At 44.6% G+C, this 12,640-nt stretch overlaps 1 protein-coding gene across 2 annotated transcripts in view; it reads right to left on the reverse strand.

The window, feature by feature from the left end:
- Positions 1-9,052, reverse strand: part of OSMR (oncostatin M receptor) — a 51,891-nt gene extending 42,839 nt beyond the window's left edge. The window contains exons 1-3 of one of the 2 annotated variants that reach the window (XM_077936414.1): positions 8,482-9,052; positions 3,212-3,329; positions 1,621-1,682 (exon numbers count right to left, since the gene is read on the reverse strand). The gene's annotated coding sequence lies outside the window, so the exon portion shown is untranslated. The remainder of the gene's footprint in view (positions 1-1,620; positions 1,683-3,211; positions 3,330-8,481) is intronic. The other variant, XM_077936415.1, reaches the window with a different exon arrangement.
- Between the last annotated feature and the right edge of the window lie 3,588 nt (positions 9,053-12,640).

Here is a 12,640-nt window from a genome sequence, read left to right on the forward strand (position 1 = left end):
GAATCCCATCAGACTGGCAGTCACCAAGTTGAAAGTGCGAACCAGTGGGTAAATTGAGTAAGCGTGTCTGGGGAAAGCTACAGCTGGGCTGTGGGCAGCGCAGTAGGATGAGCCAGGAACTGCAAGCAGTGAGACTCAGCAGGAATCGGGAGCAATAGACAAATCAAAGAGTCAGGATGAAAGATGCAGGAGCACCCCAAAGCTCACAGAAGCCATGCTGCTCAAATATGGCTGAGCCGAAACAAAGAACCTTTTATATCCCTTAATGCCCAGAGGCCAACCTAAGTGGGTGGAGTCAGCCCAGGGCCAGAAGGCTCTTTACTGAAGAACTACCTCTTACTGTTTACCAGTTAAGGGAACGGTACACAGATCCAGCAGATCTGGAGAAACCCACACCCAAGAGGTGCTGCAAATCCCAGTCTCAGCAAGCGGCAAACATCTGGCAAGCCTACCATCTCCACACAGCTCTGCCAGCTTCTTGCACCAAGTTGTGGCTGCAGGTTTACAACTTTTGCAACATCTGAATGGTCATGTGAAAGAAGTAAAACGAACAGAAGGTCCCAGGAAGTTTGCGAGATTTTTAGTAGATGTATTATCAGAGATGAGAAACCTCTTACTCTTTCCTCCTAGAATGCAAGAAGCTTGCAGAGTTGAATTTTCCAGGGATAAGAAGCAAGCAAGCCAGTTCTAAAACAGATCCTTGTTTTGACAGCTAAGGACAGGGGTGGGTCTTCCTTATTTTCAGCTCTTTTATTATTAAATATATCTATAATTTCATACGTTAATAAGACAGGATGGATCAGAAAACTCAAAGTGAGCCCTCATATTTGTTGTTTTCTATTTATATTTGTCAATTGTAAGTGTCTTAGTCAAATCCTGCAAGTGAGTTCATTTCAGTACATTGTTTCTGTATATACATCATGAAAGGTTCCCAATCTTTCTTAAAGTCATTATTGTCCTTATCTTTGAATCTCTCCGTTAACTTCACCATTTCAGCATATTCCATCAACTTTTCTTGCCATTGCTCTTTTGTTGGTATTTCTTCACTTTTCCATCTTTGAGCTAATAAGATTCTGGCCACTGTTGTCACATACATAAATAAATTCTTCTTGTCTTTTGGTAGATCTTAACCTAAAATACCTAATAAAAAGGCTTCTGGTCTTTTAACAAAAGTTATCCTGAACTTTCCCCCCCATTTCATTATAAATCATATCCCAGTAATTTCTAATTATTTTACAATTCCACCACATATGAAAAAGGGTACCTTCCTTTTCTTTACAAATATGAGGGTAAAATGTTAAGAAAATGTTAATAAGGTATAAGTTTAATTTCAATGTACAAGTTAAATAGAATTGTAGGCAGAAGAAATGAATGTGTGATAAACCAGAAAGGGAAATTGGGGGAAGTCGACGGGGGGGGGGGTTATAGAAAATATAAAATGTGGTTTTTTATTTAGAGTAGTATTGATTATGTTAAAATATATTGGAAAATCTCAATAAAAATACACACACACAGAGAGAGAGAGAGAGAGAGAGAGAGAGAGAGAGAGAAGAAAAGTTGAAATGAGGATGGGTGGACACAAATCCATAGCCCATACAAATAGAACTAATTGAATCCTACCTGCAACACTGCCCCAAACTATCCCAAGGATCAACACCCTCAGTTAGGTTTGTCTCTTCATCCTACCTATGCAGAACTTATTAAGACATCATTTCATGTAGGGAAACACAGATTTTTCTCTTCTTCATCTCCAACAGAACTTCTTATTGACTCTACCAAATAGGTGCACAGAGAAGGGGAAATAGGTTTCTAGACGTATCACTGAGCATGCCTTATTTTTGCACACTGCCTAATATAAAGAATCAATCAGTAGATTATATAAATACTGAAGCCAGCATCTTATCATAAATGATACAGAAAGATACCAATAAAATATCAGCAAAGCTGTGTGGTAAAATCTCATGAGTCATGAAACGCCTGCAGAAAAAAAGATAAGTCTTTAGGAGAGGCTAAAAGATAACCACCATTTCTGCCTCACGAACTTCACATGAGCGCTGTTTTACCTCATGATGATGCGGTTACAGCCTGGGTCAGGTCCGTTAGATCTCTGAGACCCAGTAAACTGTGTCCTTTCCCTCCCTCATGCTTGGACCCTGAGCAGTTCCTTCCCCACCAGCATTCCCTTGCTCAAACTGGCTGCTTAGGCTGCTCTTCAGTAAAAACAAGGGGGGCGGAGAGCAAATTGGGAGATGGTTCTGAACAGTTTATGAAGTTAGGGCATCAGTCCAAGTAGCCTGCAGATGTCTGCACTCGCAGTGGTTCTCCAGGGAAAGATATTTCCCAGCCATCCTTCAGATTGCACAGTTAAGAAAAGCCAGGGAACCTACCCAGCATGGGATTAGCATATGAAATGGAACCTTTTCCTTCCTTCCTTCCTTCCTTCCTTCCTTCCTTCCTTCCTTCCTTCCTTCCTTCCTTCCTTTCTCTGAGCTCTGACTGATAGAGCTGCAAATATTTTTTTCCTGGGCTCCCCACTGTGCATTTCAAAGCAGGGAAAACATTCGGGAATCAAGCAGGTAAGGCTTCTCCCTTCAATTTTATACCAGTGCCGGGGAAAATGTATACTAATACTGCATTTCTGGTTGCTGTTTAATAGAAAGCAGGTGCGTGGCAGAGGGAAAGCAAGGATGTCAATCAGATAAACACAGGAATACAAAGGGACAGCTCAAGGTCCAATACAGATGTGAAGCAGGGGATCAGATCTCCCAAACTTTCCCCACAAACTGTTTTGATCAGGGTGGTGCCCCTTCTCCCCAAACAGTTATTCTGATCCGTTTCCCTCCCCAAGCCATGCTATTACCCCCACAGGGTAGGGAGTGGTAGAGAAAAAGACCATTGGGGGCACAAGTATATTCCCCACCTTCCTCAGAGGGGTCATCATGCTAGGATATCCCAAACTTAATTCAAGAGGGGGAAAGGGGTCATTTTTTTGCTGCTGGGAGGTAGAAATCCTTCCCCCATCTAAAGTAAACAACTCAGAGACAGGCCAGGAGATTCAGATCTACTTTCTGCTCACCCCTGACTTTAGGTCAAGGAACTGGGATGGAAAGATAGCTAACACACCCTCCTGCTGTGAGGGCCTTGCTGCAAAAGTAAAACATTGCTTGGAACAATGAAAAGAAGCACATTCAAAACCAAAAAGGCAACATACCTCGTCCCCGTGGTTTTCTCTGTGCAGCGGTCTTGCGTAACTCTCTCAAATGATCTTTTTGTCTTATCTGGTCATAACGTGCTTTGAGCTTCCTGTTTTTCCATTCTTCTTTTCCTTCCTATTCAGGGTAAAAAGTGTGGTTTTTTTTAAAAAAAAATCCTTCATCTTTTCTTGTTGTTCTTGCAAGTTATTGTTATCGTGAAGACTGTATGCACGGTGCCAAAGGAGTGAGTAAATGGGCCAGCGAGATCCCAGCAAAGGGAAGCAGTTGCTGAGGAAGAAAATGTGACGTTTCACAAACGAAAGTGCCCATCGATTATTTGCATGTGTTTTTCCTTTTCACAGTACTTCCTTTGATCTGAGGGATGTAACATAGGGAGGTTCCTTCTACTGAGTCAGACCACCGCTCTTATCTACAGTGTGGTCACTATGGTGCTTTCAGACGTCCTTCTTGGCACCTGCCCAAAACTCCTCTGAATTTTATTTATTTATTTTAATAAGGATAGAGTGTTTTGGCTGAAAGGGGTGACCTTGTTTTGGGTGGGGTTCCCTGCTTTTTTTCTGTCTTAATTTGTTTTATGTGTGGTACATAGCTGTTTTCCTTTGTTGTTTAATTGGGGGAGAGATCTGAGCAACACCACTTGTTGCTTTGTGAAGTGGATATTTTGGGGTACCCCACAGCGGTTTCTTAGATTTCCAAATGTGTTTCCAGGCCCAGAAAGGCTGAGGCCTCCTAGCCTATGGTGGCTGGTAGTGAGTCTCTCGAGCTTCAGACACAGACTGGAATTTTCTGTTAATCCACTACCTGGAGATGTCTGGGATTGAACTTGCAACCTTTGGCATGTAAAGCATGTGCTCTATCACTGAGCTAATTTGACCCGGAGTACGAATATGTATAGCTTCAGAACATAACTGCTACATTAATGCCCAGGTGCATTTATAAACCTACAGTCGTGCACTACTACAATGAAACTAATCATTTGTTTTGCTCTAATCGGACAGTCGTAGAAAAAGTTGTGAAATTTATTTATTACCGTATTTCCCGGCGTATAAGATGACTGGGCGTATAAGACGACCTCCAACTTTTCCAGTTAAAATATAGAGTTTGGGATATACTCGCCGTGTAAGACTACCCCTCTTCCAAAGCACACCCAATAAAACCGGGAGCGGTTAGGGTCGTTCTGTTGCTGGTGATTGGGAGGGGCTTCTGGGGCCAATTTTCAAGCGTATTTCTGCTTCATCTAGAGAGCTTGGTGTCCTCTGATTTAATTTGCTGTTGTTTTGTCCTTTGGTGGGGAGTTGCTGCAGGAGCTACTGCTGTAGCCGGCGTATAAGACGACCCCTGACTTTTGAGAAGATTTTCCTGGGTTAAAAAGTAGTCTTATACACCAAAAAATACAGTACGTCATTACACCTTCCTTTCTTCAAGGATCCCATGGCCTTTCTCTACCCTCATTTGATCCTCACAACAACCTTGTGGGGTAGGCAATCTGAGGAAGACCAAAATGGCTCCCGGTCATCCAGAAAGCATCATAACTGACAAAACACGGAAAGATTTGGAGAAGGGAACAGGACCAAAAGGCTTCTTGTATGCAAGTTTTTAATCCAGGTGTCCCTAGTTCAGGATAGGAACCTGTGGCTCCTCATATTGTTGGAAGTTCATCTTCCATCAGTCAGTCAGCAGTCAGGGATGATCCACTATTTTTGGATGGCATTCAGTCATGCTGTTTGTGGAATTCTCTCCGTGAGGCTAGCCTGCCTGACACCTTCAAAACGTATCCTTAGGCACCAGCAAAAACATGCACCCAGGCCCTGGGCTGATTAAGCAATCTATGGCCTTTTAAATGTGCCTTGGGGGAATATTGTTTTGTGTGTGCATCTCTTGTTATTATGCCATACATTTTGTGTTTTTATACTGTGAAATGTCCTGTGATCTTTGGATAAAGGGTGGTGTATATAAAACAGCAGCAGCAGCAGCAGCAGCAGCAAATTCCGGTTGCATAATTAAAGTTGATTTGGTGCTCTTGCAACACAAACCCACTTCCCCTCAAAATCAGTCTTTTTGCAACAAGGAAAATGACGAGAAAATGAACTGGAAAGCATGGGGTACTGATTGCTTGACAAACATCATATATCCTCCTTGCAAAAAAGACCTCTTCCCCACTTGTGACTCCTAGCAACTGGTATTCAGAGGCGTACCGCCTCCGACAGCCAAGGTTGAAAAGGTCAACAGGTCTCCTCTCCAGTAAAGCTTAGCTGGATCTAGTCCATTTTGTTGGGGGTTGTGGTCGGACGTTGAACTGCAGCGAAGGCACACACGAAAAGGCAGAGACCGTTCACAGAATCTTCTGTGGAACTGTTAGCTTTTGCATGACAGCAGAAAACCAAATCAACAGAGCATTATCGGCAAAGCCTCAGAGAAATCTCTTCTGAGAAATTGCAGTTCAGCCGTAGGTTACAAACGCCATCCAGCAGAATGGGAGTCCCCACTCTTCACACAGAAGATCCCTGCTGAATCAGATCTATTTTGTGCAGTGGCGATTCTAGGTTTGGAAGCAGAGGCTTCTAGGAAATTTAAGTCATGTCATGTGGCGTAGGGGGTACATGATCAGACCCTAGACCCCTGAGTTTTAATAATAATAATAATAATAATAATAATAATAATAATAATAATAAAGCTGCTGTGCTGGGGCAGGGAAGCTTTGACTGGCACTGCAGGAGGAATGTGTAACCAACTCCCACCAATTCCACTTGCTCTGAATCTTGCCCTCTCTCTGAAAGTGCTATTAGCCTTTTGGGTGGTGGCGGCTGGGGGAGAGGGAACAATACAGTAATAGAACAGGCAGCCATCTTTTTCTGCCACTGGAACAAAGAGCAGCTTTTGGAGGGTAGGGAATTCTAGAAAATGTCACCACACTTATTACTCTAATGAAATTGGACGACCCCCCCCCCCCCGCAACACACACCAGATACCTCAGCTGCTTTTAAGTTTGGGGGGGGGGAGAGTTGAGGATTCCCCCAGAAAGCCAGGCAGTTCTGGTCATTGTGCGTTCAAAAAGGACACTGTAGTGCTGGGGGAAAGTGCAGAAAATGACAAAAAAGATTATTGAGTGGAAATGTCATTACATTGTTGGCTTTATAGTGTTGAGAAAAGGAAAGTAAGGGGGAGAGGGAGATGGGAAATGGCCGATTTGCATGGTGTGGAGAAAGAGGATAGAGACAAGCGAATCTTCATATAGAATCATAGAACTGTAGAGTTGGAAGGGACCCTGAGAGTCATCTATCTAGTCCAGCCCCCTGCAATGCAGGGATCTCAGCTAGATCATCCATGACAGATGGCCATCCAACCTCTGTTTTAAAACTTCCAGGGAAGGGGAGTCCACAACCTCCTGAGGGAGACCATAGAACAGCTCTGAGGAAGAAAAGTTCTTCCTCAGAATCTCCTTTCTTGTAACTTGAAATCATGTAAAGGGTTTCTTGATATCCAAGCTATTAAATCTGAATTTTCTTGCATTTTTCTGCCTCTTATTTCGCCAGTAAAGGCCACCCTACTTTGCTGCCTTGCTTGACGTGAGATTTCTGACAAAGCATATTCGGGAAATGGCGAGAGGCTGGCAAGAAAAAGCATAGGGCAGCTAAAACTCTGGAATTTGTTAACCACAAGTTGCCTCAACTGCTGCCACTTCAGATGGCTTCAGAACGCAAAGTGGACTGGGGCATAAACAAAAGCATCATCATCATGGCTATGCATCACCTGTGGGTTCAGAGGCAGCCTGCATCCTGACCATCAGCCACTGACACTCAGGACCACAAGAGGCCTACTGTGCTCTTCCAGGAAACATATGGCCACTGAAACACCATAGACCAACGGCCGGACTCAGTATAACACAACCTGCTGCAGCAACGACAACTTTGTCTCAGCACAAGACTTAGGAAGGCTCCCACCTGTTAGGTACTTGCCTTCAAGGCTTTAAAGAACAGAGAGCAACCCAAAATCACCGCCTTCGGATGAAGCTAACTCCTGGAGGCAGAGGTCCCTTCGGTCCCCAATAAAATATTTGAGGGGATGCCTCCCAGGTTGAGGGGAATTCCCATTCAAATGGCGTGTGTAAGCCAGGTCATGTGATTGATTATGCAGGGCGGGGCTTACCTCCCCCCCCAAATATTTTATTCAAGTTGTCTTCTTCTTTCTTTGGCGATCACTCGTAGACGAGTAAGATTGTCTTCCATAAACATGGTTTTAACAATGAGTCCGGAAGTGACTGTGGAGGCCAATTCTGGATCCACACATCCTTCCACAGTGGGGACATCGGTTTCCAGGCAGGAGTTGATCACGGTGTGGATTTGCCAAGCGTGCCTTCCTCTTAGCATGTTCCTCCCTTGCCTCCTGAGTCTGAGTGTCTTCAAAGCCCATGACACCTTTGGTAAAGGCTGTTCTCCAATTGGAGTGCTCACAGGCCAGTGTTTCCCAATTGTTGGTGTTTATGTCATGCTGGCCACATGACCCGGAAGCTGTCTGTGGACAAACGCCGGCTCCCTCGGCCTATAGAGTGAGATGAGCGCACAACCCCAGAGTCGGCCACGACTGGATCTAATGGTCAGGGGTACCTTCACCTTTATACTAATTTTAGATTTGCCTTGAGACAGTCTTTAAACCTCTTCTGTTGACCACCAGAATTACGCTTTCCATTTTTAAGTTCGGAATAGAGTAATTGCTTTGGAAGACGATAATCAGGCATCCGCACAACATAACCAGTCCAACGAAGCTGATGTTGAAGAATCATTGCTTCAATACTGGTGATCTTTGCTTCTTCCAGTACACTGGTATTAGTTCGCCTGTCTTCCCAAGTCATGTGTAAAAATTTTCGGAGACATTGATGGAATCTTTCGAGGAATTGGAGATGGTGTTTAGAAGTGGTCCATGTTTCACAAGCATACAGTAAGGTTGGCACTGGTCATGGCAACAGAACTGGGTGAAGCCAAAATCTTGTCCAAGCAACAGTTTGTCTAATCCTTTCCCCCCAAGATGTCTGTGTTGGTTGGTCGTCGCTATAACCTGCTCTGAGCTATAAACCTGACGCTGTGTGACCATTCAGAACTACGACCCGCTCGATTTTTGTCCCTCCTGGCTCACGAGCATCGCCAGACAGGGAGAGAGAGAGAGGGAAGGAGAGTGACACACTCTTGTTTTCGAGACTCCGGGTTAAGGGGGGGGGGGGGGAGAAACGAAGGGCGCGAAGAGGCCCAGCAATGGAGGTGAGGATACTCACGTCGCCCGTGGGACCCCCGCTAGAGGGCCGAGAAGAGATGGGGGAACCAGGAGATTTCGCTGCTGCCGCCGCCGCGTGTCGCTCCCTTCCAATGCGCACGGGGGAACTTTGGAGAAAAGGGTGTGGGAATCCCAACCGTGGTGAGTCAGCGCCCCACCCCCGTCCCCAACCTTTAACTGGGATGGGGGGGGGAATTCCCATCAGGAAAGTGGCACAGCGACCGGGACGGTGCGACCCGACCAAAGTTAGGGAGCAGCTGGTGTTTTTGTGGTGCCGGCCGAGAGAGTTCGCTTTCGGGTACTTTTAAGGCAAAGAGCGGCATCGCGAGGGAAGTTGCGCCGAGTTCGCTTTCGCTCGCGGCGGCGGCAGCCTGGCCCGACCTCCTCCGCCCTTCCTGGCGTGAATCAATCATCCTCGAGTTGCGGGGAAAGCACGTCTTTTCCACGGAAGCTGACCGGCGTCTGGCACTCTGCGCTCTTGCGAAAGCCTCGCTCGCCGCCGCTGCTGTGGGTTTTGGGGAGATTCTTCTGTTCCCTCGTACACCGAGTACGGAGGAATGTGGCACCTTCAGGAAGTGACAAGGAAGGCTGGGCGCCGCGCTCCTGTTCTGCGCCCCCAGACGTCCGTCGGCTTTTCCAACAAGAAATTGCACGGGACACCCAAGAACTACGTCTGGTTTGGGCACATTCACACGTGCAACATAAATAAACTTAACAGCAACAGCAACAACAACATCATCATCACCATATTATTATTATTATTATTATTATTATTATTATTATTATTATTATTATTATTAACCCGCCCATCTGGCTGGGTTGCCCCAGCCACTCTGGGTGGCTTCCAGCATATATAAAAACGTAATAAAACATCAAACAATAAAACTTCCCATACAGGGCTTCCTTCAGATGTTTTCTAAAAGTTGGGTATATTTTTACTACCTTACATTCATATATCTATATACATATACCTATATACACACATACACGTGTGTGTGGTTTATTTATTACATTTATGTACTCCTTTTAGCTTCCAAGGAGGCTCTCATCCTCACAACAACCTTGTAATTCTGGTTAGGCTAAGAGATGGTGACAGGCCCAAGGTCACCCAGTGAGCATACCACACACATATGACATATTGCACATGTGACCTTGGAGTGGGCAGCAAGAGCACATGGGGTAAGGCATTCCCTTGGTCTACAGCGTCTTCTTTGTATGCTGCGTTTCCACAAAAAGGATCGTGCTCAAAAGTGGCTTACAGCAAAGAAAACAGGAATACATCACAAGATCAACCATCACAAGAATAATTTCATAACAATACAACAACACAATAGGGGCCATAGCAACATACCGAAAACGTTTAAGCACTATATCCTGAAGCTAACTCCTTTCTGCTTCTGGGAACAGTTGCTTCTCCTTAAAAAAATAATAACAGATTGTGTTTCTGGCTCCAAATGAATGTTTAAGTGGATAAACGTTTCAGGAGCACTTTAAACACTTACAGTGGTGGACAGCTCTCCTCCTGACCCATTGAGGAGGGGCAGAACTAAACACTAAGAGTAGAATATGGGCAGGAAAGCACGTAACAGATATGTAAAAAATGTTTTATAAGAATAAGGGTGAAAAAAGCTAGAATAACATTATCTCAAATTTAAACAAAATGATATAAAGGGAAAAACTGGAGACATAATAGTTGAAATGTATAACATAGAATAAGATTTGAAAGAGGGTAAGGCACTGCTGAATACGATTGTGTAAAAGGGAACACAGAAAAGGGAGATGTGAGGAAGTCAGGAAGGAGGGTTATGAAAACAATAAGTAAGAAACTGGATTTTTATGTCTTTTTTATGTCTTTTTTCTTCTACTTTTTATGTTTTGTATTGCATTTTTCTGTTTTTATTTGATTGTGATAATGTTTTCTCTTTCTTTTTTTGTTTTGATTGTGAAGTTTGTTTTACTGTTCAAAATTTCAATAAATATCTTTTTTTTTAAAAAAAAAAAGAGGAAAGCACGTAACAGGATAACGTCATAGGATAGGGTATGTGTTCCTACATGTCCCTAGGAAGAGAGGGGGAAATTGACACAGTGATGTCATTTTTAAGAGTCTTGTTTCTCCGCCTGAGTTGACTCAGACATCCAGGGGAGGAAAAAATGTTGCTGTTATTAGATCCCCCCAGTCCTCTTTCAAATGTTTTACAGATTGTCACTTCTCTACTGTGTATTAATGCAGGGGAGGGCAGAAAGTAGATTGCGATCTGCTGGGAAATCTTTGGATGATTTATGGTATCATCAGCTTGGGCAAGGATAGCCAATGCTGTGCCCTCCAGTTGTTATAATCCAACTACATCTGCAGGATGGGATGTGGGTGGCGCTGTGGGTTAAACCACTGAGCCTAGGGCTTGCCGATCGGAAGGTTGGAGGTTCGAATCCCCGCAACACGGTGAGCTCCCGTTGCTCAGTCCCTGCTCCTACCAACCTAGCAGTTCAAAATCACGTCAAAGTGCAAGTAGATAAATAGGTACCGCTCCGGCGGGAAGGTAAACGGTGTTTCCGTGCGCTGCTCTGGTTCCCCAGAAGCGGCTTAGTCATGCTGGAAACATGACCTGGAAGCTGTCTGCGGACAAACACTGTCTGCCTTGGCCTATAGAGTGAGATGAGCGCCGCAACCCCAGAGTCGGTCATGTCTGGACCTAATGGTCAGGGGTCCCTTTACCTTTTACATCTGCAGGACGCCGTGTTAGCTACCCTGTTTCTAGCATTTCTGGCTGCCAGTTGCTTAATAATCAAATGACTTTCCCCACCAAAATCATGCTGCTGAAATGAAGAAAGTTAACTAGGATTTTTGTGCAAAAGGACTCTCTTCAGTTTTGGAAATAAATCCCTGGACTCAGAATGTGCTCAGAGTGCACCCTGTTATGTCTCTTGCGTCGAGCTCAGGTTGGTAGATTTTGGGGTTTTAGTAAACAACAACAACGATGATGATCCAACAAGCCTGAAGTCCAACCCCATATTGCAGCATGGATATTAATCTGATGTTGCATTCTAGAGTAGCAGGTGACCCAGAGAACCTAACATGACTCCTGCTGGATGAAACTAAGGTGTCTTTGTTTGCTCCAGCATCCTCTACTCAACAGTGGCTAACTGGATACCTCCAGGAAGTCCAGAAACAGGGCTTAAAAAGAAGAGCCCCCACTCATTGTTTCCTCCCCTGAATTTGTTATTCTGAAGTACAGTGGTACCTCGGGTTACATATGCTTCAAGTTACAGACTCCACTAACCCAGAAATAGTGCTTCAGGTTAAGAACTTTGCTTCAGGATGAGAACAGAAATCATGCTCTGGGGGCGCGGCAGCAGCGGGAGGCCCCATTAGCTAAAGTGGTGCTTCAGGTTAAGAACAGTTTCAGGTTAAGAACGGACCTCCGGAACGAATTAAGTACTTAACCCGAGGTACCACTGTACATTACCTCTGAGCATGGATGTCTCAGCTAAACATACCCAGTAAACCTTTCCTCCATGAATCTCTCCACTCTCATTATAAAGCAATGTAATCATGTAGCCATTGCTATATCTTGTCAGTTCAATTGTTTCAAGTTCAATGGGACTTAATCCTAGATTAGACCTCAGGCCCATCTAGTCCAGAATTCTATCACCACCCCAATCCTCTAGGAAGCCTACAAAGCTGGACAGGAACACAATAGCATCTCCTGCTCACTCTCCCACTTGTGATCCCAGCAACTGGTGTTCGTAAGCGTTAAAAAGGCACCAGAGAAATTAACAGGGAATGAGATTTTCAATGCTACTAGCCAGGATGGTTATAATACTCACAGCTTCTGAAGTGGTACAGATTTGGCTGAAAAAAAGCTTTAGTTGAAAAAGAGGTGCTGGTGCTTATGCATGCATGTTTTGCTGTATTTGTCCTCATCAAAAAGAGCTCTGCTTTGTATCTCTCAAGGAGAATCATTTTCATGCCTTTAGTCTTTAATGCACTCACATACTCGTGCTGTGATGCTGCTGCCAAGACCACACAGATTTGTTCAGAGTTATCTGCTCAAGGGCCAGTGGAGGGGGAAAAGTCTGTTGAGTTCCTGCTAGATGGCGCAGTAGGTCAATGCATTAAACCTCCCCAGTCACTGGTCCCGTTCGCGTTCCTGTAAATTTCC

This window comes from Podarcis muralis, chromosome 11 (assembly GCF_964188315.1).
Source record: "Podarcis muralis chromosome 11, rPodMur119.hap1.1, whole genome shotgun sequence".
NCBI classification, from domain to species: domain Eukaryota; kingdom Metazoa; phylum Chordata; class Lepidosauria; order Squamata; family Lacertidae; genus Podarcis; species Podarcis muralis.